Consider the following 25,167-nt stretch of genomic DNA (forward strand, 5'->3'; position numbering starts at 1 on the left):
TAATAATAGTTGTTGTTGACTCGTGGCTGTGGTGGTGGTGGAGAAGCTTCGTACATTTGAATATATGGTTACTATCATAGAAGCTGAAGGGATAAAGAAAGAAAAGACTGGAATGACACAGACAGTGGCTTTTAGGAAAGAATGGAATTTAAATAAATAACTCTGCCTACATGGGGGGGGGGGGGGGCGGGGAAAGTTTTGGGGAAGGGGGGAATGACGAGAATGAGCTGCAGACTGAAGATGGCTATTGTGATAGGTGGTCCATTAATGACCTCTTGAAGTTTCAGAGAAATTTAATTTCTCTGATTTCTTGAGGAAGATTGTTTCGAAGTCGGGATCGTGCTACAGAGGAAGAGTATTTCTTCTGTGCTATTCAGTAAGAGTTGAAGACAAATACGAGGGAGTGCAGTGTTTGAGAAGACGATAAAGCAGACGTAGAGCTATGATTGAACACTTACTTGGCACGCAGCCATGATAATCATTTGTTGGCAGGAGTGGCCGAAATAGCGTTACGTCACAATACACAAACACTCATCTCTTTTATTCTAATTCTTGTGGGCTGTCTTGAAAGCTGTAGTACTTTTGACTATCAGGTTCATCGGCAATATTTGAAAAAAGTTGCTTACATTATTTATTTTATCCTAAAATAATATTTTCATCTAGCTATTAGTAAGCTATAACGCACTTTCTTGTTACCTCAGCGAAGAAACCGTGCTACATGGGGCTCCCGTTCCGTAGAGTCGTTTAGGAGAGAGCCGCTGTCGTATCCCGGTTATCTTTTTCTCACATTTCGTTGGCCCCGTTGCAGTAATCGGCGGTGTTTCCGCGAGAACCTTCCTGCGGCCGGGACAAAAGCCGGCCTAGTGCCAGCCGCGGTGGGTCCGGCCCAGTTTGAACATCCAGTGTTCGCCTCTCTCACCCGCACTTCATGTCCCTGTTGGATTGCTAAAGCTGTTATGCCTGTGTTAGCTGCTACTGTTTGCAGTCGTTCTAATAAAATTGACTGATATTCGCATTTCAAATTTTTAGTGTATGGAGTGACAGTAAGCGCTTCTAATTACGTGTTCTCAAAAATCCCAGGAAGTAATTCTGTCAAAACTGGCGCAAAGAGTGCGGGATGGAATGGAAGCTTGCTAAAAAAACAACGAACTCTTGCTAAAAAAACATGTAGCCACCTAGATCACATAAAACATTTTTTTATTTAAGACAACCGGTCTGAACAGTTTTGCTGTACGTCTTGAAATTTTTTTTGTTGTGAAACATATTCATTGTACATTGAAGATCACGTCTTAAAATCACTACATTGTAAATTGTTGTTGTAACTAATATATTTAAAAATACGCAAAGCAACTTGTGCCGCCATGTCCATATCTGGACATACGTTGAGCGCACTAAGCTCCTTCTTTTGTGGACATGGCCTTTTGCCCAAGGTGCAATATGTTTTAAAATATTTTTCTTACGACAAACCTTTTATAATGTGCTGATTTTATCCACATGACATCTTGGCAAGAGGTTCAACGACAGTCCTTATGCGATCTAGGCTGTTGAATGTTTTTTATCGAGTGAAACAGTTGGCGTCTTCAGTACTTTCAAAATGAAAAAATTCTATCGAATGGAACCTTATCAACGGTCCTTGCGACTAGCGTGATTTTATAGAACTTCGGCTAGGACCCAAACAGCTAAAAATGTAAACGGACGAAAACCCAATTCGTTAAAATTTCCTGGATTTATGGGTAGTCAAGCTGAAGTCGCTTCTGATGTTACGCCACACATCTTTACTGTATTTAATTCGTGTGGTTCAAAGGCCTGCTGCCCGGACGCTACTTGGCGACTTGCGTGTCGCTAACCTACCTCAGTAATCCTGCTGACTAAAGGGGACCAACAGTTTAACATGGAGTCAGAACCTCGTGCTGTTCCTGGTGAATTTGCTCATCATTGAGCATTCAAAGCTAGGTTAAATGCAGACTGAAACTTCCCGTGGTTCAGCCGGAATTTGTTCCCGCGTCCTCCCAGTTGATGTATGTGTATGAATCAGAACGAAATTGGAAATCACGCTTTTATTATTATTATTATTATTATTATTATTATTATTATTATTATTCGCCGTATTATTATTAATATAGTCATTGGAACGTAGCACATGGAACAAAATATGCCCCATTTTACTTAAAATGTGATCGCTTCTTTAATCACGAATACTTGATCACACTTTCAAAAGTTGCCTGTTTTGCAGCCTGTTTTCGTTTCTTCAAGTCCATCTAAGTTTTTCTTGTTTCATTAGTGAAAATTCAGCTGAAAGGACAGCTAAGTAGCTTTTGTGGTCAACTGATTTTTTTTCAACCTTGAAAGCCGATGCCCCTCTTGCAGTACTGGACAGTTACCTGCCAGAATTGTTTAACGGAATGATTTTGACGGAATAGGAAGAAATGCCTTTCGGCACCCAAAATAAAGAAAGCATTTTCTGTAGTGATTGTCATATTGTAGAATAAGTGAGAAAATTAAAACTTGTGGGCCTGTGCAACTATCGTCTGAAATTATTCTTGGATGGGTGAAAGTAGTGGTCGCTAGGTGACATTTGACAATATGCTTCACACGGAAATACCACGAAGAAAGTAAGAGAAAGCGATCTCTGCAAACAAAAGCGTGTTCTCACCACGTCGTCAATAAATGTTGCAAAGCTCCTCTCGAATAGCTTGTTTCAAGAGAAATACGTATGTTGTGCAGGGACATAGATTTAATGCCTGAATGGTCACGAAGTTGCCATACACGCTTTGCGTGCTTTTTCCCTTCGCAGATGCACTATCTTGGATGTAACGGTGTCGGAGGACATCAGCGGAGGCATAATGTGACGTAGATTCGCTGGATGCTCCTGACTCCAAACAAGATATACCATTGTAATAGTGTCCTTCGCTTCTAGCTCGTTGTCAGCTCTGAGATCAGTATACTTTGCGAACACCAGCACATTGATGCGGATGAAAGTGTGTAGATCTCCACGTAAAATACAGGCGATCGGGTCTCTCTCTCTCTCTCCCTCCCTCCCTCCCTCTCAAGAAAGGGGAGGGTAGATACGTAGTTCGCAGAAACCCTAATTCACGAACGACTTTCTTCTTTAACATTCAGCAAGTAAACGCCGAAAGCTAAAGACGATAAAGTGATTTCTTCAAAATATTGATCCTATGAAGGACTGCTCCTTGCCAAGCCGTCTTATACCAGACGACCTGTTTATATTTGAGAAAACCTTTTTTCTGCTTATTAGTGATAGCAGGAAAGTTATGGTGGAAAAAATCTTTAAATCGGTCCTAGAGGCATGGATAGTGTTTGCCAGTGCAGTTAGTGGAGTGTGTTGGCACAATTTGTAGTGCAGCAGTCAACGAAATGGTTGGGCCGGTTTTAGATATCTTGACACACAAGTTTAACACATGTGCGCTGATCAGCTAAAACATTATGACTCCTGCCCACCGCGACGTTGGATGCTGCCTGTTGGCGTTGCGGTCACGTGACGCGGTAACAAAAGTATGCAAACGGAGCAGACATAGACAAGGGATCACCCTATCGAAGATACGGGCTGCAAATAGGGAAACCCACTGAGTAAGCGACTTTGACAATGGGTAGATTATTATTATGCAGAGCCTGTGAATGAGTACCTCGAAAACGGCGTAGCTGGTACCACTAGGCGTTAAATGGTTGGCGTTCGGAATTTTGTCTGCTCTGTAAAGCAGGGTAGATGGTGATCTGTGGCATCTGTGCCGAAAGAATGCATTGCTGGTGCACGCACATGTGTTTCGGTGCACGCCCTTAATCGTACATTGTTGAACATGAGCTCCTCAGCAGATCACCCCAACGTCTTGACATGTTGACCCAACGACATCGTCAGTTAAGTTTGCTGTTGGCACTGCTCTTCGGGTGAATCATATTTTTGCTACACTAGATCAATGATCGTCTTCACAAACGCCGGTCATGGAAGTGAACGACGGCTCGAAACGTGCAGCGCGCCACGTACGCAGGACCTGTGGTAGTAATCGAAGACACACTTTACAGCTGCAAACCACCTGCATCCCCTCCTGCTTGATGCTTCGCCGACAGTGATGTCATCTTTGAACAGTATAATTGTCCGTGTCTCAGCGACCAAATTCGCCTGATGTAAATCGTATGAAACCCATCTGGGTCGCTATAGGGTTCCATCTCCTCTTACGCAAATCAACGACCAGTTATTTACGCGAATTGCATGGCCTGTGCGTAGACATCTAATGCCACATACCTCCATAAACTTACCAACAAACTATCGGATTCCTGATACGGAGCCGGCCGGTGTGACCGTGCGGTTCTAGGCGCTTCAGTCTGGAACCGCGTGACCGCAACGGTCGCAGGTTCGAATCCTGCCTCGGGCATGGATGTGTGTGATGTCCATAGGTTACTTAGGTTTAAGTAGTTCTAAGTTATAGGGGACTGATGACCACAGATGTTAAGTCCCATAGTGCTCAGAGCCATTTTTGAACCCTGATACGCATAATCAGTGATGTGTTTCGTCCAAATACGGTAAAACAAGCTATTAAATAGGTGGTCATAATGTTTTGGCTTAGCAGTGTATTTTCGGGTTGTGTGTTTGCAAAGCAGCTTGGAAAGAAAAGGCAATATCAACAGTCATTCGACTTATGTGAAATGATGTGCTTAATTTGTACTAGTGACATCTTTTATGCCTTTTTAGGTTTCCTAGTAATCTACATACAGAAATATCCAGTGGATAACTAACGATACTTTCCGAAATAAGCATTTTTGTATATCTTATGTAAAATTAAGTTCATTGGGAGTGACACATTCTCAGACTTACTGTCCCAGTTATATGAAGGAAGAAAGGGAGGAAGGGCGCTTACCGCCTCCACACTTTGTGCATCCTGGGTAAATTTCTGTGGTTATCCATGGACACTGGTGGGACAAAGATAATGGTAGTGGTACCCGTCGACGAGGAGGTTTTTAGGGACTGGGAGCAAGCAAGCTCGGGATTGAAAAAGTACAGAGAAAATAAGTCGACTGTCCTTAAGACAGACTGAAAACCTTTGCATCTCTTCGGGCAGTTCCTGTAATCCACGCAATAGGAGTGTCTATTCTGCATTACGTGTAATTGATTGATTAATGCTCGATAAACTTCTAGTCGTAACTGGCACCAATAGTTTGTGTTTTATACTCGTTAAACAGTTCATGCTGTCATAAATTTCCAGGTCAGAATTAGACCCAAGATGAAAAGATCGTGGGCAGAATACCGAAGAAGGGTATAGAATAATAACTGGAGCGGTTATTATTCTATATCCTATAAAGGAATACTCAGCAGTTCAGCCGTATTCATTATAGATAAAACATATTTAGATCGATGGAGGTTGCAAACCATGAGAATGAAAGAATAAAAGGACATAGCTGATCCGAATTAACATGGTCCTAAGATAATGAAAACGAAGAGGAGGAGGAGGAAAAGTTATTTTAATGTTTTCATTTTTGTTACAACACTTAAAATTTGCATAATTCGTTCACTTCAGTATTCCATATTGCCTTGCTTCTCAGAGTAAGCTACTGTACCTTTTTGAATTAAGCAACATTCTATCGATGCTTTGCGGTATTTCTGCCGCTTATGGATACCAGCTTTTACGCACGTTCGCCTCTACGCAGGTAATACAAATTCCTCGGCGTGCAGTTCTACCTGAAACGAACAATGCGACCTGGGAGTTGCTACGCAACTCGCATTCACATTAAGCTGGCTCGCCGTTCGATCCCGTACCAAATAGCACGCATCAACATGACGAAAGACCTGACATAATCACCGTACTGTTAAATGTAGACACTATCAAATACACAAATATATGTTATTACGATCACAAGCAGTGATGTCGAGCCAAAGTGCTAATGCAACAGACGGGGTCTGAAAACGGGATGGGATAATGGCCATCACACTGGTGGGATATTGTGATGCCACTTATGTACGCACAGGCAATATTGCTCGATCTCTGCAGTCATGTTTGTACAACAAACAACTGTTTGTTACAGCAGGACTGACGCTAGTCCATTATGGTTCTGTTGAATGCCAGTAAATATGAGGGCAGACGATTAATTACATAGCGGCAAGTGCCCTCTACCACTTGCCTATGCGAACGTCTCTGCCACTACCTGACGAATGAGATTTTCACCATTATTTTACCGACGAGGTGTTTATAATAAATTTCAAAAGAAACATCCTATTTTACAAGAGTACAAGTTGTACAGGCATGCACATACAACCTTGTCACGCTTTTTATAATTACTTTTAGGGTCAAATTTTTCATTTGCCTTTAACGTATTTCAAGATACACTCCACTGGAAGCACGACACACATCCAGATGATAGTTTCGTCCCATATATTTGCGAACATGGCTAAAGTTACAGCATTCACTGGTGTTGCTGTGAGGCGTCGCATTTCACAGAAAGCTGCCGCAAGGAAAGCCACGTAGATGTTTCACGAGCAAACGGGGACGAGCTGTGGAGTTTTCCTTGCACAAAGAACCAGTCTGATAACTGGTGGTATCATCGTAAAGTAATTTCAGCTGTAGGAGAAACAATTGAAAATCGTGCTACAATGTTGTAATTGAATTGTACCTGTTGAAACGGAGAAGGCATAACGCCTTCTGTTGCCTTCTCCGTTTCGACTCTACGGACACTGGATAATGCTACCGAGCTCCTAGCTGCACCCCTCCCGTCAACCTCAAGAGTCGATAATTTGTGCCAAAATAAACTATCAATGTCGATGCGTAATTTAAAGCCCGCACCAAATTTCTATCTTTATTCATGTATAAGATATAATCTTGTGAAATGAGATGCATCTATTTGAAACGCCGTATAGGTGTGGTGACGTGCGCACCTGGTCGCCAGTTTGTGTCGGTGTTGAAAGTCACTTTTTAGATTGGTGGTTTCCAGCATAGCGGTTGGGGCAGACTGCTCAAATAGAAACATAGACAAGTCAAAAATTTTGTTCTTGTTACAGTTCGCGAGAGCATTTTTTTATAAAGCTGGCAACATCATCTGTGCCTCAAGGATCACCGAGTTGTTGCTAACACAACACGTTCTTCAGTCTGCGCTCTGCATTCTGTACTCGCATGTTGTTCTCATATAAAATTTCTGTCTTAGTAGCAAAAAAAAATAAAACTTTATACTATTGTTTGAGAAGTTAATCAATCCTTCCATTCTCAAAGCAACCATAATTGTTTTGGAGAAGACAGCCATAAAAGATGGAAAAGATACATCTTTTAAACAACAGTGTGCAGCGTAGGCTCGAATAAGTGGCCCTGAATATGACGGAACAGCTAGTGAAGAGACTGGTCTTCATTTTTTGCCTTGCAGTGTGAAGATTTTGCTGATATAGTTCAACAACGGGCTCTTAATAGTATACTGCCCATTTGTGGAAGAGAAAAAATAGTTAAATACTATTGTTTTCTACAAAGTTGGGAAGAACATCAAAGAGTTCTGATGCATTTCCTGCCATTAATGAATATTTGGTTGAAAATCATTTGTCTAGGGACAGTTACGGGAATTTATACTGACGGAGCACCAGTCACGTTAGGTTCATGTTCGACCAAAGAAAAAGATCCTACTTTCATTGATTCTTACTGTGTAATCCACAGACAAAGCTCTAGCTTCTAAAACTTCACCTGACACACCGAACACCGCACCGAAAGTGGCCGTCAGTGTAATTTTATTAAGTACTGTAAATATTCGGTTTTTTTTCCAAGTGCTATGGAATGCCCGCAGTACTGAACCCGAATCTTTAATCTTTCATACACAGCTGTCGTGGCTTTCGAAGGGCACTATGCATAGCAGGCTGTGTGAACTGAAATCAGAGGTAGAACTATTTCTTTTGAGCCAGGGGAAAGCTGAGCTTCATCATTCATTCTCTGATGGCAGCTTTATATTTTCTCCAGTATACCTTGCCGACTTCTTTGAGGTCCGGAATAATCTGAATTTGAAAGTACGATGTAGAAACACCACGTAACGGATGTCAGTGATGCCATAAGGGCTTTCTTGGAAAAGACACAACTATGGAAGTGACGCCTAGACGTTCCCATTACTACTTTAAGTAATTCCCTCGATTCAGTGAACTACAAGATAGGCAACAGTGTAATGTCAACGAGTGCAGAGGTATCATCAGTGAAAAACTGAAGTAGCTTCAAGAAGAGTTCAAACTCTATTCCCCTCATTTGTCGTCAGAAAACTAGCAGTACAAAGTAGCAAGATCACTCTTCCTGATAGCATACAAGAGCATACAGATGAATTGAAATATGATTAGAGTGGCAAAAAACAATTTTAGCGAATGGGATTGGAAGAATTGTGGGCCAGTATCCATCATATTTATGCAGAAGTGGGAAACGCATCCGTAACAATTCTCGTACAATGTTCATCTACGTACCGACATGAGAGCGAATTCTCGATGCCAGTCGTCATAAAAAGAAAATACCGCAGTCGCCCGTTAGTGATGAGTGACATTATTGTTCTCTAACTAGTTCGAAGCCAAACATTCAGCAGCTGCTTAAAGAAAAACGATTTTAACTGTCTCATTGATGATCTAAATTTTTCTTGTGACTTCCATCACATAAAACAATGTTAAATGTGAAAAAGTGTTCAACTGAAACGAGTATCATTAGGTATTTTTAAGTAAAAAATTCCTATTTCGCCTACCACGTCCTTTGGGACGCTATAGTTTTCTATTGCTGTACCCTTGACAACTATCTTTAACTAAAGAGTGGATTGGAGATTATTGCCAAATAAAGTTTTCGGAAAGGAACAAAAAAATTAATAAATAAACAAACATAGGCGGCACGAGACACTCTGGGGTTGCAAAGGGAGGTATCAGGTAGAAAAGTTTGGAAACCACTGTTCTAAACCTTTCCGCGGTTTCTCGCAAAATGGGAGCAAATGAAACAGAAGATGGCGATCCACCCGTAAATGTGGACGTTCAGTCCAGCGGCCGCCTTGATGTTATGAGATGCCTAAACTTGGGCTTGCAAAGGGTTTCTCCATCTTGTTTCCTAACATTTCTAAGATGGTCCATAGTAATACAAACAACACTACACAGCACGAGCACTCATTGGTCCGCACGTCGTAGATAAGTGCTTACAGTACTCTTATAGGTGAGAGAGAATAACTCGATGAAGTAATTCGCATGTTCAAAGAATTCCCATTAAAATGAATGTACAAATTTTATTTAGGAAGGCGTGCTTGTCCCCGTTTACGGTTCGTGACATTGCGAGATGCAGTGTACTGCTCTGGGGAGTTGGTTGTCACTATACCTTGCCTTTGATACTATCGTGGTCTGTCGATAACTTTGACTGTCACGTAGAGGTCACACGTCAATGACTATGTGGTGTCATGTGACATTGAACTTAATAGACTACGTACACAGACCCGAGTATGACATTAATTTGTCATTGTTGATTTAATTTTCTCCCAAAAACCTTACATTCAATATGACATATCTACCGGTTCTATGCTTTTAGAATGCACGTGGCTGCTACTTGACGTATAACATCTCAGGCCAGGGACGAGTATTGATGTCTGGTTACGGTGTTTACACAGAATTATCGTTGATTTCTTTCCCGCGATAATTTTTACATTTGGTTGTTATGTGAGTGTTAAGAGTTTGGTTTGTATCAGTGGATTTCCTTCACGCTCCTTATCTTGTGAAGATAGGATGTTAAGTCGGTCGAGAAACCGAGATACTTGCATGAGCTACAAAGACCACGTGCAAGGTGTTAACTGCAGGTGCTCCATGATTTCTTTGCTTGCACTTTCGTAGAAATTATTCGTCCCTTGATGGTACAAAGTAAATAATCCACGAATGATAAAGCGTAGCCCTCTTTTCGTTTCACTAATGCTAATTATGGAAAAAATACTAAATTAAACGAACTAAATTCAACACAGCTGCAAAAAAAGTGCGCAGAACCTGCCAGCTCGAGACCATCTTTACCAATGTTGTTAACGATAGCCTCAAATAAAACTGTAACACTTTATTTCCAAGTGTGCGAAACAAGACGATGATAAATTTGAAAACATTGATGATTAAGAAGACTTCATAGAATTTAAATTCCACTATTCTGCCTTTGAGGCAGCACTACTTCTAACGCATTTACTTTTTCAGTGGTCTCACTTGTTGACGCCCTGGCAAACAACCCGAGGACGTTAAGAGATACATGCACTATTTCGTCCGTCTATAACTACACGGAGCCCAGGAAACCAGGATTGTCATTAATTTTATTTCGTACAGAGATTTTTATCTTTTAGTGAAAATTCTGAAGCTCAGAGAGCCTATTTTTTATGGGGTAGCTTTGAGAAAATTATTCAATAACGTGATTAATGAACTCCAGAGAGAAAGGTTCCATGGATAAAAATATGTATACTAGGGTCATTCGTAAAAGACGGAATGTGTCTCTTGTACGAACATAATAAACATACAGGGTGAGTCAGCTAACGTTACCGCTGGATATATTTCGTAAACCACATCAAATACTGACGAACCGACTCCATAGACCGAACGTGAGAAGAAGGGCTAGTGTAATTGTTTAATACAAACCATACAAAAATGCACGGAAGTATGTTTTTTAACACAAACCTACGGTTTTTTAAATGGAACCCCGTTAGTTTTGTTAGCACATCTGTACATATAAACAAATACGTAATCAGTGCCGTTTGTTGCATTGTAAAATGTTAATTACATCCGGAGATATTGTAACCTACAGTTGACGCTTGAGTACCACTCCTCCGCTGTTCGATCGTGTGTATCGGAGAGCACCGAATTACGTAGGGATCCAAAGGGAACGGTGATGGACCTTAGGTACAGAAGAGACTGGAACAGCACATTACGTCCACATGCTAACACCTTTTTATTGGTCTTTTTCACTGACGCACATGTACATTACCATGAGGCGTGAGGTACACGTACACACATGGTTTTCAATTACGGAGTGGAATAGAGTGTGTCCCGACATGTCAGGCCAATAGATGTTCAATGTGGTGGCCATCATTTGCTGCACACAATTGCAATCTCTGGCGTAATGAATGTCGTACACGCCGCAGTACATCTGGTGTAATGTCGCCGCAGGCTGCCACAATACGTGTCTCATATCCTCTGGGGTTGTAGGGTTTTCAATTACGGAGTGGAATAGAGTGTGTCCCGACATGTCAGGCCAATAGATGTTCAATGTGGTGGCCATCATTTGCTGCACACAATTGCAATCTCTGGCGTAATGAATGTCGTACACGCCGCAGTACATCTGGTGTAATGTCGCCGCAGGCTGCCACAATACGTTGTTTCATATCCTCTGGGGTTGTAGGCACATCATGGAACACATTCTCCTTTAACGTACCCCACAGAAAGAAGTCCAGAGGTGTAAGATCAGGAGAAAGGGCTGGCCAATTTCTGCGTCCTCCACGTCCTATGAAACGCCCGTCAAACATCCTGTCAAGGGTCAGCCTAGTGTCAATTGCGGAATGTGCAGGTGCACCATCATGCTGATACCACATACGTCGACGCGTTTCCAGTGGGACATTTTCGAGCACCGTTGGCAGATGATTCTGTAGAAACGCGATGTATGTTGCAGTGCTCTCCGATATACACGATCGAACAGCGGAGGAGTGGTACTCAAGCGTCAACTTTAGGTTACAATATCTCCGGATGTAATTAATATTCTACAATGCAACAAACGGCACTGATTACGTATTTGTTTATATGTTCAGATGTACTAACAAAACTAACGTGGTTCCATTTAAAAAAACGTAGGTTTGTGTTAAAAAACATACTTCCGTGGATTTTTGTATGGTTTGCATTAAACAATTACACTAGCCCCTCTCCTCTCGTTCGGTCTGTGGAATCGGTTCGTCAGTATTTGATGTGGTTTACGAAATATATCCAGCGGTAACGTTAGGTGACTCACCCTGTATATCATTTGGCACACACTTTCCCAGTACTCTACATCGGCGCCTTGAACGTTCGGGGCCATGAAGGCACGCTGCTAGTTCTCATCGCAGCAAGATATTTCGTCATCTTCAGAAAGCGGAAAGTCGAGTGTGATAGGTATGAGTTCTACATCGGTCATGGCAAAGGTTTAACCCAATCTCTCAGCGACTCAAGTCTGTTTGCCAATTTTTAGCCGTGAATGTGATCAGAGCCCGGAAGTAACGTTCAGTAACATCTTTGTCATAGACTACCCCAAGAACACCATGTATATCATACGGTCTTAACATTTTTCTCTTGCGAAAAATAAGGAACGGCTCGTCCTTCAGTCAACTCTGTTTAGCTTCACTGCTCACCAAGAGAGTAATTCTGCTCTACGACCTGTAGAAGGCATCTGCCTTGATGGAGTATGGCTGGTTAATATAGAGTGTAGCTACGACATTTCTCTGCGCTAATGCTCTTCATGTTACGAAAAAACCTCCGAACAGTAAACATTAACGTGTCGGGGCAATAGCACTCAACTCCGTTGCAGACCTTGGGGATCTGTGATGGTGGAAAATTGTCTCCCCCGTCGAGGTTCCTCCGTTTCCACGAACGGACGGTAGTGCGAGGGTGCCTTTTATGTAAGGGAGGTGTGGGAAGCATTCCACTGCAGGTAGTCCCTTTTGGTGCGGGCGGTAGGCATCCGCTCATTGTCCTGCAGAAGCTACATGCCTCGTGTAAGCAGACCAGGTAGTCGAAATCGAAGAGCGTCTTTCAGGCGACGAACTGGATGTCAAAGTTGCACTAAGCCCTGATCGTTATTTTGATGTAAACAAATTGAGAAACGCACTTTATAACTAAAGCATGTAAAAGGTGAGTCTTACAAATACAACAATATTGGGCATGAAATGAAGGTCATTCACTGATATAAACCTGCAGATCATTCTAAAATGTATGACAGAATTCTTTATTATACCACATATTAAACCGTGCACAGTTATTCGTATATACAGCATGGGAAGGAAACTGGCTTTCTTACTTGTGTAACTCTGCTGCAAAAAACCATTACCATCGGACTATCCTTCTTTGTATTGGGCCACTTTCCCCAATAATCCCAAGCAATCCATCCAGAGGTGACTGTGGTTAAAGCGCCGGAGACACATTCGAGAGGAGCAGGTGTCAGTCCTCCTCATGACATACAGATTTAGGTTTTCCATGTGGTTCCGTAAATTAGGCAAGGGGGTGCGTGGTGGTTACTCAGAAAACGTCATAAGCAATTTCCCCTCCATTGTTTTCCGTCTCCAATGTACACTTGGTGAAGTGGATATTAAGAACTTTTTTTTTTACAATCAATCGAGCGAAGTGGTGCGTTGGTGAAACGCTTCTTGTATTCGAGGAGACAGTTCTTGGATCCTCATTCGCTGTTCTGGTTTGGGTAAGAGCTATGTTGTGCCCCCTCTCCCTTGCATTTTTCGTTGCGTATGTAAAATACATGTACGTAATATGCGTCAAAATACGTACCGGAGATTTGTCTATTATATATTATAGCTTTTCTGAACTCAAAGTATTAGATTTCATAACAAAAGTACGTTAAATATGGCCCTCATAGAGACACCGCTACTAATGACCATACCGGCGACCTTAAAACTAATCTTCCTTCTTTATACGTTAATTCTTTCGTACATAAACTGCACTTTACCTGGTATCCTGCCAATGAATCATAAGTTACCAATTTATCAGCGAGTGAGCCTACGTGACTTTAGTTTCTGCCCTACTAAATATAGACTTAAATGTACGCACGTATGCGCTTGCCTTGCTTTGTCGTTAAAGAATCCTCACTAGCTTTAAAGAGTAAGTGTTGCTTAAAGCGCGTGAAGAACACTTAAATCCTTTTGTTAGTAGAAAATATGGACCTCTCTAAACAAGAAAAAATCAAAATTGATTGTAGTGATTAAGATACTGGAAGTTGACATAGATATTGAGTTATACGATTGTTTTTATTTTATATTGCCACGCATTTTTAACTTGAGCTTTAACTCCTTAGTCGTGTAGTCGAAGGCCTGATACATTTTTACGTTTTGTGAAGCTGGAGTGTAAATTTCTTTATATTTAGAGCTAGTTGCCAATTTTACACAGGGCTGGTATTTTGTCGGACATCACTTCTTAGTAGGTAAATTCATTTTTTGTTTTAAGTAGTTTAACTATGTTACAGAAATGATGTCTAGCTATGTGAAGATCCTTCCATGTACTAAGCACACGGTTTAAGAAGACGACAGGGTGGTGGCTGATAGTAACACTCGTATAATACCGAATTTTTACGAGTGGCATTGGTAATCCAGTTTTGCGCACAGTTGATCTACTTTTCTGAAATCAGTGGACCGCTTTCTGTCTGTCAGAGAAATTAATAAATCTGCACGGACTAGGCATACTTCCTTAGGGAAAGAACCACAGGAACAGTCTTGTAAAATTTTGATAGTGTATTTCAACTTCAAGTCAGATGGGTGGTATCATTACCGGTTGCCACTTATTACAGGGTCACTATCAGATGATCTATTAAAAGGAAGGGTAAGTGGTATAGTAATGTACTAGATAACTAAATTACGAAACAAATTAACTTCTATACACGACCAAATGTTCCTATACACGTAACGTACAGTAATCCCCAGGCATCTTCAGTTGACGAGTGACTATGTGACGTGTTTAAGTACTCGTAGGCGTGTCTGTGTATACAAGTTAATTTGATTTGTGTCTTAGTTCCCTAGTATTTTTCTGTTCGCCTTTTCTTCCTGTTTAAATAGATCGTGTGACTTAAACTTCATACGAAGGGCGTTTGAAAAGTCCGTGCGAAGTCCGAGAGATGGCACCACCAGCGCGTATCGAGGTCATGTTTAGTTAGTAGCATCTTTGGAAAGAACGCACACCAAGTTTCAGCCATATTGGTCTATTTATTTGTGTTTGGCATTCGTGTGAATCAAGGAAGTCGAGTGATTGTCAAAAAATGGACGAAAAAGAATTTCGTGTCGTGATTAAACATTAATTTATGAAAGGCAAAACGCCTCAGGAAACTAAAGAGAAGCTTGGTAAACATTACGGTGACTCTGCATCTTCGATTAGAACAATTTATAAGTGGTTTCAAAATTTTCGGAGAGGCCATATGGGCACAAGTGATGCTGAACGTTCTGGACCCCCTGTGGAGGTTACGACTCCAGATATCATTGATAAAATCCGTGATATGGTGATGGATGACAGAAGAGTTAAGGTGCGTGAGGTTGCTAGTGCTGTGGGTGCCTCGAATGAACGGGTACATAATATTTTGCATAAACATTTGAACATGAGAAAGCTGTCCGCAAGATGGGTTCCGCGATCGCTCACGCTTGACCAAAAACGGAATTGTATGAAGAATTGCAAGGATGGTTTGCAGCTGTTCAGTAAGAATCCGCCAGACTTCAAGCGTCGTTTCGTCACTGTGGGTGAAACATGGATACATTACTATACTCCTGAGACCAAACAACAATCTAAACAATGGGTTACCAAAGGAGAATCTACACCAAAAAAAGGCGAAGACCATTCCTTCGGCCGGAAAGGTTATGGCAACTGTCTTTCGGGATTCGCAAGGGATAATCCTCGTCGACTATCAGGAAAAGGGTAAAACTATTACTAGTGCATACTGTTCATCGTGACTGGACAGGCCGGTCGGAGTGGACAGTCTGGAGCCGAGCGACCGTTCCGGTCGCAGGTTCGAATCCTGCCTTGGGCATGGATGTGTGTGATGTCCTTAGGTTAGTTAGCGGTCGCGCGGTTCCAGACTGAAGCGCCTAGAACCGCTCGGCCACACCGACCGGCGGGTTTTTCAAACGCCTCTCGTAATGGACGAAAAACGCGTAATGATACCAGTTGTAACCAAAGGCAGAAATCAATATGTAAATGTTCGTTTGTTCAAAATCTTATTCCCCCGGAAGTACTTCACCGATTCCTTTGAAATTTTGACATGAAGTTGAATTCGAAAACGCACGTGTTTCATATAACTGTTTTTTTTATCTTCTTCTGCTTCGTTAAGAACCTTCAGGATCGCGTATGGCTTGTTTTGCATGTCTTCTTTCTTCCTATACCTCTTCATTCTCTCGCTTCTTCTGTTTCTTTCTTCTTTTGTTAAGACAACATTGATTTTGGTGTCCGGCCACCTGTGACCATCTGCCAACCCTTTATACTTCTCCCTATCCTGTACTACAGCCTGCAGATTCTTTTCTTTTATTCCTACAGCCTTCCAGTCATCTCTGACTTCCTTCGCCCAGTTGTTTCCCGTATGACAAGTTGGATTCCTTAACTTCTTAGACAACCCCTCCTCGTCCATCCTCATGATGTGCCCAACAAAACGTTACCTCCTCTTCCGTATCTCGCTCGATATGAGTTCAATATTTTCATAGAGTTCCTGCCGTGTTCTGTCTATCCAGATATCCTCATGTTTTTGGTGCCCCATTCTGTCTCTCAAACTTTTCCGCTCCTCCAACTGTATACAAGCTCTCTTGCCGAGTGTGGTCGTTTCTGATGTATACAGAGCAGCATTTCTTACAGTTGGTTTGTAATGTCGCAGTTTGGCATTCTGTGACAGATTTTTCTTGCCATACGCTATTTTCAGCGCATACAGAAGCTTATGCAAAAGCTGTCCCCTGTCTACTGCGCTACTGTTGCGCTATATGCCACCGTTATCTTCTCCCCCAAAAAACGAAAACCTATGAGTTTCTCAACCACTTGGTCATCTATCTTCCAGTCGCACTCAGTGTTCAATGTCTTGGTCGTCTTATATGCAATCTTCAGTCCGACCTTTTCTGCTGTTTCGGCTAGATTTTTTAGTGCTGTCTTTGCCTCTTGTTTTGTCTCATTAAGAGTGCTATGTCATCTGCGAAAGCCAGGCAGTCCATTGTTGCATTATGTTTGACCTTGTATCCTATTTGCATACCTTTTATCTTCATGTTACTATTTAATTGTCTCCATTGTCTCACTACTTCGTCCAACACCAGATTAAATAAAATTGGTGACAGTCCATCCCCTCGCCGGACTCCTGTTTTCATTTCGAAGCTGTCTTACAACGTACTGCGATGCCTGATCCTGGCAGTAGTGTCGCTTAACCTTTGCTTCATTGTTGCATGTGTTGTAGCATCCAGTCCTCTATCTTATAACACATCAAGCAGAGTACTTCCGTCAACTGAATCATAAGCCTTTTGGAAGTCCACAAATGTAACTATTGTCTTTTTTCCTTTCCTGTGTCTGTGTTCTATTATCCTTTTTATTCCAAATATCTGTTCTGTACAGTTCCTTCCTCCCTTTTTTAAAGCCACACTGATACTCTCCTATAGTCGGCCCCAGTTATTCTTCAACTCTGTTAAGCAAGTTTCTCGACATAACCTTGTACCCTGTTTTAGAGAGACAGATGCCCCTGTAGTTATCGGGTACTTTCTTGTCCCCTTTCTTGTGTAGTGATATTATAGTGTAGTGGTATTATAATGGCATCTGTCCACTCTATGGGTATTTTCTTATTTCTCCAGGTACCCATTATTATGTTGTACATACTTCTTTCTGTTTCAGGCCCACCCCACTTGATCTCTTCAGCACAGATACCATCATTGCCTGATGCCTTGTTGTTTTTGAGGTTTTTAATTGCCTCTGCTACCTCTGCCCTGATGGGTGCATTGTCTAGGCTATCCTGACTTTCGTCCCTAGAGTGTGTCCACTTTACTGTCGGTGCTTCTGCATTCAGCAAATCCCTAAATACCCAGCCATTTCCTCACACAACTCTTTCTCTCTTTTATTGTGCCATCTTGTCCTATTACGAAGGGTTCTTTTGCCTCGAAGCCTTTAATTCTGCTCTTCATTTTCAGAAAAAGACTCGTGATTTGTGTTTCTTGAAGCCTGTGTTTGCTTCAAGTTTCTCATTACATCTACTTCTCTTGGCATTTCCGATAGTTTTGCTAGCAATTTTTCACGCATTCGAAGAGTCTGTTCTTTATATATATAAAAGGGAAACCTTGTTACCAAAAATCTCGAGAAGTCCTTGACCGATGTACTTTAAATTTCTAACCAGTACACTAGTGAAAATAGTGAAACGTTATTAGCAAACAGGAAAGTTGTTTCTATAGCGTGTCTTCATATGGTTAGATTACTGTTACCGAATCTGAATATGCGGTAACAGTAAACAAGGTTCGAGATTAGAGGGCGGGGTGGGGGGGATACAAATCGTGATGGTGATGGTCAGAGGGCGGGAAGCAAGAGAAAATGGAGAGAGAGAAAGAAAGAAAAGACGGCTAGGGAAGGGGAGGAGGAGAAGATTAACAGAGAGGGGGAGGAGGTGATGGACGAAAGGAAGGGGAAGAAGAAAGAGATGGATTAGGAAAGGAGTGGAGAAAATGACCAGAGACGGGGGAGAGGAGTAGATCAGGAAGTATATCGAAATCTCGTACATATTGGAAACGTGTTCCTTTTGTTTCCTTTCTTTTCCATTTAACCAGGTGAGACACAGCAACGCGTGGCCGGGAACAGCTAGTATGTGGTAAGATTTATCAATCATTTGCGAAAGCCAAGCAACACATAGGAATCATTGTAAAATCACCCATCTTGCTAATGTTTATTCCTTCTACTTATTTTACCCCAACGCTCTATACCTCGTGGAATTAGGCGTACGGTTCTCGTCGCGAGCACTCTCATCGACAGTTAGCGGCCTATGTGTGTGAAGTACGTCGAGCGGTGCTTCTAAGAAGCGATTTGTCCGAGCGCAGATATGATGATGATCTGGACGTGGACACTTCTGTTATCGCCGTCTCTTCCCACGGCGCTCCGTGCTAATTGCGCTGAATGTAAACGTCATGAGGAACAGAAGCCTGCTTTAAATTGCCGATGGGAGCGGGAGATAACGAGTGCGTGTCGGGAATGCAGCCCCGAGTCTGCCTTCCCATGGATCCCTTTTCGGGGGAGGGCGAAGGTTCCGCTCGGGGGAAATGCGAGCCGAGTGAGGCGTGCGGGCATTCCCCCCTCCCCCTGGCCTCGCGCCGTGTGACAGGTTGGCTGGGAAGCGCCAGTGGGGCCCGGGCACATGCGCAACAGCGTGGCGGCCCGTTCGCTCCCCGTGCTCACAGGGGCGGAACTGCCAGTCGCGTCCCGACCACAGTTGCAGGTGTCAGGTGGTCGCGCTCGTGTGAAACGCAACATGGTGACCGCGCTTCAGGAGTAGTCAGTCGCCCAGCGGACGCCGGCCGCGGCAAGTCAGCTGTGCTCTCGAGGAGGAACGACGGCGCCGAGGCTCCGAGAGACCTGTACAATTCGTGAGTAAACGGTACCGCCATCTGCAGTAATTAAATAGTCTTGATTTGTGAAAGAAGGGGTGCGTTCAGAGTCTTAAGACTGCGATTTTGTGGATTTCTTCTTTACAAAATAGTCAGGCAAAAACCATGTTTCTCGACATCATCTGCCTAGACCCGTACACTCTTTTCACGTCGACGCTTGATTCAATGGCAGCTGCGAAAGCTTTAGGAGTTTATTTTGACCACTGTAAAGGCTGATCCAGTAGCGGCACGACTGCAGAATGTGCGACCTCGAAGTGTTTCTTTCGTCGTTGGAAATGGACAAAAATCGCTAGAATCCATGTCAGTTGAGAAAGGAGCACGAGAAACTAATTCAAAGATGTATTCACCCAAAACCTCTTGCTTAGCGTTCGTCTGATTCGCTGGCGCATTGCCTGGATAATAGAGCTTAGGTGTAGCCTTTGCGACTGATTTTCTCGCATTGTTTCAAGGAGCTTGTTTATCAAAATACTACCTCTCACGTGTCACCGTACTGCCCGTTGACGATCCTCCAAAACGTCCCCACGTTTTGGTTCATTGTTACACGACGTTCGGCCGCCTCAGAACTATCGCACCGATGAACGCGCACTCCGTCCATATATCACACTCCCACCACCGCACCCCTCTCTCAGTTGGCGTTGATTTGCAGTGGGTGCCACACCACTGTAGAGGAAAAAACGCGAGGGTTTCTCCTTTTACGAACAGTGAGAAATATCATTTCTAGTTCCGAAAATCTAAGCATCATTTCTAGTTCCAAAACGCTTTTAATGTGACAAGTACATTGTTGTCGTCTGTGTAACGCACACGCTAAGACTACCAGCACATATTTTAAGGCAAAGTGCAATTTTCTGTCTGCTCCCAGTCCTCAGAAAAAAAATCTGATGACTTGGAACTCGAATGCACCTTTCGCATTATTGCTAGTAGAATGCATTATTATTTGTTATGTTCTCTTCATTTTTTTCTATAGTATTGATTTAAAATCGTTCGCATCTCCCGTTTTTCTGTACATGATCAACAATCGCAGACGTGACTCCAGTAGTGTATAAATTGCTGCAACTCGTGCAAGGTAATGCCCGTAATAGAGAATGCCCGTCGAACAATTTCAGACACTACCATCACGTCGGGACAATCAAGACGAAAGCATAGAAGAGAGACGATTTATTCTCCCCAAGAAATTGTGGCTCGTGTTAGAAGGGTGTGCAAAAATCCTGCTTCCTCGAACCCATTTTTCACATAGACGTCGTGAGAATAGGGTGCAAGTAATAGACTTGAGTTGGAGCAGTGTGTTTCCGTCGCTCTATAAGCGAATGAATTTGAACAGAGTTGAGTGGTAACAAAATTGGTCGTGTATTCATTTTTTTTCTTAATTAACAGATGCAGATTTGGCTCGTGGATGTGTACATACTGCCATTTTGTGCAAGATAATTGCCATAAACGAGAGAGAATCTGAAGGTACCCCATTAGTGCTGCATATTTCAAATTGCTCACCGTAGTACAAAGAAACAATACGAAATGCAAAGAACGCTTGAAATCATTTGCAGAGAAGGCTGCAATTCGTAGCGAGAAATTTAGAAAATGGCATCTCTGAGGGAACCTGAGTGTAAGACCCAAGTGCGACCTATTCTAGTGTGCTGTTGCAGTGTTGGGCTGGCCAGCCGATCACGAGAGAGTTGAAGAAATTCAGTGACGCACTGCTATGGTCCCGTGGGTACAGTCCAAACGAAAGTATAACATATGCTTATTCATTTAAGGCGATTTGTTCTTCGCACAAAAGACTATCAGGTAAATGTAAATCTAGATTAAGTGTGGTATCTGTATGAAGTTTGGCCAACAGTGGACGCCGTTTGTGTACAAACAAGAGCAGTGCGAATGTCCTTTTTTGCTTGTTTGACTCAGAAGCGGTTTTCAAGGCGGATCTAGGAATATCCTTGTGCACTCTGCATATTGCTCCCAAGGCATTAGTGGTTATGAAATTGTGTATTGTTATGTGCAGTATGGTCGCTGAGTCACTAGAAGTTGCTCGGTACATCAGACGCGTAAATTCGCAGTTGGCACCCACAGCTGATGCTGCTGTTTTTATTCACAATATTTTGACGAGAAAAAGAAAAAAAAACTGCGCTGTTCGTTGGTTACTAAATTAAACGGACATGGTGAGAACATTATCGGGTAGAGAAGTTAAGAACATAGTATCTCCATTAGCACCACTCATTGTGTGTGTGTTGTACCGCCCTTCTAGTTGATGACTGCTTGCACAGTCACTGATGACAGTGGCATAACTTGAGGGTGGAACCATCTGCTGTCACTTGTCATTGTCATCTTAGAGAAGTTAGCAAAAAGGAAGCTAATTTGAGTAATTCTTCCAAGTAGTTAGATATCTAGTAGTTATTAGAGAGTGGAACTGGTGTAATGGACATGGCAGTTGTCAGTACAGAAATACTAGTAACCTTAGCGTTCAGTGTACCATCAGTATGAGCTCGCGAGCGGATATTAAGATCTTTCTGTTGATTCTTAGCGAGCAAGGTAACACAATGGTATAGACACTGTACTCGCATTTCTTAAGACACCGTTATAAACTCCTGTCTGGTCATTCACATTTAGGGTTACCGTTTTTTTAAATCCTGCTAGGTAAATACCATCATGTCTTATGAAAAAGGACAGTGCCGATATCTTGCCGCAATCCGAGATTGCTGCGTCTCTAGCCGTCTCGTCATCGAAGCCACGTTGAACCCTAACCGTCATCCCTTTCCTCTTTGCTCTGAGTCCACACCTCGTGGTCTAGTGGTTAGCGTTGTTGCCTCTGGGATCACGGGGTCCTGGGTTCAATTCCCGGCCGGGTTGGAGATTTTCTCTCCCCGGGACTGGGTGTTTTGTTTGTGTCGTCCTCATCACTTCACCATCGTTCGTGAAAGTGGCGAGACTGGACTGTGTAAAAACGGGTAATTTATACGGGCGCTGATAACCGCACAGGTGAGCGTCCCCCCCAATCCAAACATGTTCATCATCTTTGCTCTGTAAAAAAATTTCTCAGGAATTGTTGCAGAGGATGACGAGTAGTCTTTCGGAGTTGTTCCACGTGCATTACTGGCCGAATTAGAGAGAACGAAGCAGACAATAAAACTTAAAAAAGTACTTTTGCAGACAGCTACACCTGGTAACGAAGTATCGGAAGAGTATTTTCTTCGATGCTGTGTCGAATAATGTTAGCAATTGCCCTTAGGAGCGGTAAACCTTTAAAAAGGTATCAAAATTTGAGTGACTCAAATGTGTTGGTTTAGGGGATGTAGAAACAAATACGAAAGTAATCTCCGCTGACGTAGGCAGCTGTTAAGAAGGAAAGACCGCTGGAATTGCAGTTCTGTAAGTTACGCAGCTTTTAACTGCCAAGAAAATTATCCTGGGGAGACAAGAAGTTTATCATACGCCTCTTTCGATGAGGACGGCACACTTTGAGAGAAGAAACAAAAATTTTGATAAGGCCTAGTTCGACAGCCTTGGTAATTTTACTGAAGTTGTCATTCCGCTTAGACTGTAGCAAAAATCTTTATTGTGTATTAGTTTACAAATTAGACCACAAAGAAAAGCAGGTATAATTACTTACGTGTGGCAGAGGTTCCTACTTAACGACATGAAGTTTTCATGTATGGCAGCATGGATCGAACATTATAAAATGAACAACATACTTATGGTGATACAGATCTGCACGTTCTTCCGATCACCACTTGAGAACACACATTACCACAAGTTAAAAAGTGACAAATACTTCACCCTATGCTCACGATAGACATATAAGACAAGTATCATGTAACCAGTAACCAAATGGCGGAAAAGTGACAAAGAAATCGCATACAGCGAGCATACACTTGAGAGCGCAAAGGCGCTAGCCAATCAGAGTCTATATCATACGTTCATGAACATGTACACGGAAAGGAACAGGAATTATGAAAAATCTATTAAATCTAATGGAGTTGACAAATAAGACTGACACTTGAATAAAAGTAAGTAAAATCTAATCACGAAAGTACATATGCATCTGTTATGTCAGACAACATTAAAGTTGCACGCCAGTCAAAAGAAATGTGAACATTCGTTAAAAGCAACTAATGACAAGCTCTGTTAAATACAACCCATCTGATAGCAGCGTTTGAGTCTTAAGATAAAAGTGACTATGTAGTTACAATAAAACGGTGACAAAAATAGTCATAACCTAAGTAAAAACTGCAGGTGACTGAAACTAGTGACTAATACACATATAAGGGCGCTCTCGCACAAGTGTTGCGCGCCCTGAAATTACTCAGCGGTCTGATCTAATTTCAGACATTTGGCAGGAATCGTAATGGCACGGTTGAGCGCTGGCAAGTGACTGCATAAATCGGAGCGTCGTGTCTGGGGAAGACGGATGGCCGAGGCGCCCATTGCCGATAAACGCAGAGCGATTTCCTTCCCAGCCGGAGGTCCGGGTGAAGAGCACTGCTAATTGATAGCCTTGACATTTAGCTATTCGACGTCCCGATTTACCTACTCTGTTCTTTTCCCACAACTGCTTGTCATTGTTTCCAGTGCCGGCTAAATACAGTGGGGGGAGGGTAACTGGCTGATTCACGACTTCAGTGATGTACAACTTCGCGCCGAGTCTGTTTACTTTGTAGCTTCCGCCACTGGTGCGTCTTCAGTATTTCAGCAATTGCCTTTCCCTTTCTAGTTTTCAATCACAGCTAAAAATCCGGGCAAAATTGGAAAACTCACAAAGACCTTTCCTTAAGACTGCATAAAAAACATTTTTTCGAAGAAAAAATAGACTGTTTCACGTCTGTAATTCCTGTGCTCGTCCACAACACTGATTCACATTCGCTAAAATACCACTCAGTCCCAGAATTTTCATCTGCCACAGCTTTTACCTCTGTCAGTGTTTGTTAATATGAAAAATGTGGAGTTCCGTCGTTGTTCGGAGCCTACATTAAATTGTAGGTCTCTCTGTAGCTGGCTAGGTGAATCGGCTCAAAGTTCGGAGGGAAGCAATGGCTTACCACCTCCAACACAACCATACCTAGTAAAGAATGCTCTGTGATGTTGAAACATACCTTCAGGTTGATGTCAGCCATACTTTCACTAAAATATGTTAAAGATTTCTTCTCGAACAATTTGTATGATCGTAGATTAGTTTATCATATAAATAAACGAAGATATATTTTGTGTAAGTGGTGCTCCAAAGCTTCCAAGTATTTGAAAAAAGAAATGACAGCAGAGAAGACGGAGTGCGCATGTTTATTCACGACCATTTACGATAATGCTATCATGTTCTGGCCAACCTAATAATACCGCACCTTGATTTCAAAAGTGTACTAATACTTAGTAATTAAATTTACCCAAAGAAGCTTGAAGTTACAACTTCTGTAATCAAGTCAAGCTAGGGCGAGCCTCTACAAATGCGAGTATATATAGGATGAGCCGGGAGGAAAGGTACATGCTTTGAGGGTTGATAGTATTAGTGATTCTGAACAAAAAATTTCAAATAGACGTATGCCTTATTTCGAATGGTTTCCGAGATAGAACACATTTAATATCACTTTTGTACGTTTTTCTTGAATAACTTGAAAGCCACACCCTCCATCGAAAACGTGTCGCAGTACAAAATTAGACTATATTAAATTTCCTCTAGAACTCATGGCTTGTTCGAAGAGAACGCGAGAATGAAAAACTCGCTCGACGCGCATGCGCTGTAGCTTACGTGATTTTTGTAGACCAATTTGAGGAAGTTCTCCGACTTGATATACCACAAGTGTGCCGTATCAAACCGTTTGTCTCAACTTTCTCTACACTACTGTGGTACATTGTAAACAGTGACAACGCTTAATAGTACAGAAAATAAATAACAATGAATATTAAATGTGCGAT

General features: G+C 42.3%; 1 protein-coding gene across 4 annotated transcripts in view; it reads left to right on the top strand.

Moving 5' to 3' along the window:
• Positions 1 to 25,167, top strand: part of LOC126457092 (suppressor of hairless protein) — a 210,918-nt gene that overhangs the window by 120,518 nt on the left and 65,233 nt on the right. Inside the window, exon 1 of one of the 4 annotated variants that reach the window (XM_050093122.1) lies at positions 19,073 to 19,268. The exons of 2 other annotated variants lie outside the window; for them this stretch is intronic. The gene's annotated coding sequence lies outside the window, so the exon portion shown is untranslated. Of the gene's footprint in view, positions 1 to 19,072; positions 19,269 to 25,167 lie in introns of those variants that run through there. One more of the 4 variants, XM_050093121.1, reaches the window with a different exon arrangement.

The sequence above is a fragment of the Schistocerca serialis genome, chromosome 2 (assembly GCF_023864345.2).
Source record: "Schistocerca serialis cubense isolate TAMUIC-IGC-003099 chromosome 2, iqSchSeri2.2, whole genome shotgun sequence".
In the NCBI taxonomy this organism is placed as follows: domain Eukaryota; kingdom Metazoa; phylum Arthropoda; class Insecta; order Orthoptera; family Acrididae; genus Schistocerca; species Schistocerca serialis.